This window comes from Salmo salar, chromosome ssa20, assembly GCF_905237065.1.
Source record: "Salmo salar chromosome ssa20, Ssal_v3.1, whole genome shotgun sequence".
Classification (NCBI taxonomy): domain Eukaryota; kingdom Metazoa; phylum Chordata; class Actinopteri; order Salmoniformes; family Salmonidae; genus Salmo; species Salmo salar.
Window position 1 is genome coordinate 26,503,467 of NC_059461.1, and position 4,896 is coordinate 26,508,362.

Below are 4,896 nucleotides of genomic sequence, written 5' to 3' on the forward strand. Positions count from 1 at the left end.
TCTGTGTTGAAACCTGTGTCAAGGTGTGGCACAACCCTATGAGCACACGCAACTCCAAAATCACCTCTCCCAATGAAAGGGTACTACACAGCCCCACCAAGCTATGATTCCAACCAGCTAAAGTCCATACGTCACGTAAGTGGCATTGCCAACAGCAACCACATGGTGAACTTGTTCAGTTTCCTGATCTCTATTTCTATGCCCTACCTGCCTGCCTGCACACCAGGTCCTGTGACGAGATGTGTTCTGACACAATCAACATGCCCACAACATGAGGTGACTTCCTCCATAAAACAGTTATTGAGAAGTTGGCTCCTTGCCACACACATGAACACAAGTAAACAATCTGAGACATCACTGAAGTGCCCTGTGGTTAACAAACATGTCAGAGATGCTGCACAGCACAGTGCCACAGCTGTGTCCAAACAACCAGCCATGTCCTCTGGCTCCTCAAAGACAACACGTCTGTGTCAAGAAAATGACAACCCAGAGCACTTGTCATTTATCGCTACAAGCAGGGAGTTTAGAGTCTGGACGGTCTTGGGTCATGTTGAGCTGTCTAAAAGAGGAATAGACCAGCTTTAGGTTAGTTAGGGAAGGAACAGGGTGTACACAAATAGTTCTGGAGGAGAGAGAGGGAGAGGGTTAGGGTAGAGGGAGAGGGAAAGGGAGAATGTAGAGGGAGAGGGTATAGGGTATAGGGAGAGGGTAGATAGAGGGAGAAAGAGAGGGTAGAGGGAGAGGGAGAGGGTAGATAGAGGGAGAGGGAAAGGGTAGAAGGAGAGGGAGAGGGTAGATAAAGGGAGAGTGAGAGGGAGAGGGTAGAGGGAGAGGCTAGAGGAAGTGGGAAAGGGTAGAGGGAGAGGGAGAGGGAGAGGGAGAGGGAAGAGGGAAGAGGGAAGAGGGTAGAGGGAGAGGGTGAGGGAGAGGGAAGAGGGAAGAGGGAAGAGGGTAGAGGGAGAGGGAAGAGGGAAGAGGGAAGAGGGGAGAGGGAGAGGGAGAGGGAAGAGGGAAGAGGGTAGAGGGAGAGGGAGAGGGAGAGGGAGAGGGAAGAGGGAAGAGGGAAGAGGGTAGAGGGAGAGGGAGAGGGAGAGGGAGAGGGAAGAGGGAAGAGGGAAGAGGGTAGAGGGAGAGGGAGAGGGAGAGGGAGAGGGAAGAGGGAAAGGAAGAGGGAAGAGGGAAGAGGGAGAGGGAGAGGGGCTCAGGAGCAAGCAACACAGGGTGGTGTCTGCTCCCTGCTACAGGCCTTCGGAGAGATGAAAGGTAGAATGGAGAAAGTGTCAAGGAGAGATAGAGGGGAGAGAGAGCGAGTCAGGACAGCGAAGAGAAAAGACAGTGCTGAACACAGAGGAAGAGGGAAGGGGAGGGGCCAGGGACAGAGACTGGTGCAAAGAGACGATCCTGTTTTCTCCCTTGATACAGTACACACACTAAATAGTCTTCACAGGGGATTTCTGAGACAGACACTTTCCTTTGTTCAGTTAATAGGCAGGCCACTCTAAATGGGCAGTTTTTCAACCCTCTGACACAAAGACACTTTTTCATGACTCCTCAGCACCATCATTTCGCTGCTCTTCTTCCTCACATACCTCAGACAGAGGTCCCTCTGTGTGCTGCTCTCCCACAGAACATGGACACTGAGAAAACTCTCTCACACAGCTTACCACGGCCAGCCCCACTGTCCCTGCCCCTGAACACCCTTATACACTACCAGGCAACACACAGATACTCACCCACAGGGAACAACAATGAAAGACACAACAGGCTCCTTCCCTGGGTCTTCCCTGGGTCTTCCCTGGGTCTTCCCTGGGTCTTCCCTGGGTCTTCCCTGGGAGTTTGTGAGGCATTCAATGGTCAAATAATTGTCATTCATAATGCCCAATGGCTGAAGTCAACACTTATCCTCATAAAGGTTTGCTTGTGAAGAAACAAATCAATAAAACAAAGTGATATCCTGGCCCTGACAGTTATAGGGTTTCAACTGTTTAGAAAAGAGTTGTGTTGACCAAAGCGTTATTCTTCAGAGCCATCATATACATTGTAATGAGGTTGATCCGGGCCCTATTTCGTGACTGTCTCCATTCCTCAACAGTATTCCTATGTGAGTAACTGCTCCTACTTAAAGTGGTATACACACTGACAACTGGAGAAGATCCTCAGGCCTTTTGGCTCACGTTGGAGGTGAGTTGAGTCCGTTATCTAATAATAATTTCCGCAGGTGGTTTTGTGCTTCGCTGTTTTTTCACTCACTACATTCCCTCATGCAAACAGGAAATTGGTTATCTCAAGACAGACATGAAATATCATGTCTTGTGGTCAAATGTTTTTTCATGATTACTGGAATCCGGTTGCATATTAACATGAGACCAATTGGCATGCCAGTAATTCATATGTCTACAAAAGGTCCACTAACAAATCAAATCAGATGATTTATACACAACGGTATACATTAATGCATCCACGTAGAACTTATTCTGACTCTTAGGTACAGCCAGTCAATGATGATGTTTTCTGTGTGTAGGTTAGGCACCATATAGCTCCTTCATAGACCTGTCTGCCGTCTTTTGACAGATCAATCTCCCTCCCAGCAGCCAGACGTCCCCTGGGCCTCCCTCTCCTTATATCTAGCCTCTGCCTGCCTCACACTTCACTCACACTCTGATACTGACGTGCCACATTGCACCACACACCACACGGAACCACACTGCACCACACCACACCACACCGGCTGCTCAATCACACAGCTCCCTGGACCCATAGAGAACCTCCATACACACACACACACACACACACACACACACACACACACACACACACACACACACACACACACACACACACACACAGCTGGCCATGCCCCATAGCCAAAGACATCATCACATTTTGGAATTCTCAAAAGTCAAGGATGTGGAGATAGACAAATGCTGTGTATGACTCTACACCCTCTTCTACATTGTCTCCGCTCTGTGGATCGCAGCGTTCCTGGGCCTCCCTCAAGCCCATTCATGCCCTCAACCAGCATATCAATACATGTACAAGCAATTTGTCTTCCCTCCTCGGAAATTTGGTAAATTCCATCCTCCCCTTCCCTCAGGGTATGAGAGCTGCATAACCATTAGTTGTGGTATTTTTGTTTTTTTAAGAGGAGCATGTGTTTGTTCTGTCTTTAATGTGTTACACTGTGTCTTCATTGGATTATCACTGTTTCAACTCAGCAGCTCTGACTGCAGCGATCACAATCTGTGAAACTCAGCCTTTCTCAGCCACACCGTCAACACTATCTGTAATCCACTAGCCATTGCCATGTCCTAAACTGGGGCATGCTAAGTCTCTCTGCTGCTGGACAATTTCCCGCCTTGCTTCTCCACAAGGACTTTTCATCCCCTGGGATGCCTGGTGGTAACGTAGTGATGGGATTAGGAGAGGCCCAGAGCGTGTCTCTGTCTGCAGCCAGGAACGACCATAGTCCTATGACCTGCTAACCCCGCAGTCATTGTCCCGCTTCCCAGAGACCCATTCCAGGTGCCAGGCAATAGAGAAGATGCTTTCCCAAGAATGAAACAGACTGACTGAAATAGTTCCTTCCCTCACTGCACCCCCACCACCACACAAAACAACTCCACTCTGAAAGGGACACCATCTCCCCTTATTTCACACACACTCTCTCTCTCTTTTAAAGAGCGGCAACAGGAGTGTCCTGCTCTTTCTCTCTCTTTCAAAACTAAATTCTCCTCTTTTTTGAGGTGGTTGGGGGGCTGGTGGGAGGACAGTTGTTTTGTCTCGCTCCATTTGCTGATTTACATCTCCACAGCTTCTCTATCAAAGTGCCCATTGTCACGACTGACCTATGAAAATTTCAGAGGACACTGGGGACCGCACTCCTTTGACAGGCCAGCCAACACACACACACACACACACACACACACACATAAACACACACACACACACACACACACACACACACAAATATAAACTATTCTAAGCCCTGTTCTAACACTCACACACACACACACACACAGAATCCCACAGACCATCTCTCTCTCTGCTCTTCTCCCTTCACATCCAGAGACTCCAGAAGGGAGGGAGGGGGACGGTTCCTCCTGGAATTAAGGAGAGAGAGCCATTTGCACACCAATTGTTTTTCCTTCTCTCTGAGCCAGGAATGAGAGAAAGACCACCTCTCTCTCTCACCCTGGGGCCACTGTCCCCCTCCTCCTCTTCCTCCTCCCTCCCTCCCTCCTTCCCTCCTCCTCTGTGAAATCAGTGTGAATGGAGAGCCATATTCAGAGGGGATGAATGGGATGGGGTGGGAATGGGTGGGGGGGTCACTCTGACCCCCACAGCCCTCCAATGCCAGAGCCACATGTGCAGCATATTAACATATGAAGCCCTGTCACTGCTCTGTCCACCCTCCCAACTGACCCCATTTACATTCACACACACACAGTGAGTGTTTGGGTCACGCACTATACGGTTATATCACCATAAAGCATAAAGCTCTAAGCTCCAGTACAAACCCTTATAGAGTGTTGCTGCCCAAAAAGAGGAGTGGACGTGTGAGCTGGGGGGACACAGAGGGTGATTGGGGCCAGGGGCAGGCAACAGGGACGCGCCAGAAACCGGCAGAAAACAGAATTAGTCCCACAATGGCAATAAAAGACGAGGATTCCACCACCGGAATAAAAATAGGAACCTCTCTGCAGTCACCATATCAGAAAACCATTGAATTGTAGTTAAGCAAATTGTATAAACAAGTGCAAAAATGTGAGGAGAGGGCCAAAGAAAACGTACCTTGGGCCTGGGCTGCACAGGGACCTTTTTTAGACTGTTTTTCCTGTTAGAGTTTCCCTCTTCGAGACAGTGCGTCACGTACAGACATTAACCCTTCACTGGCTA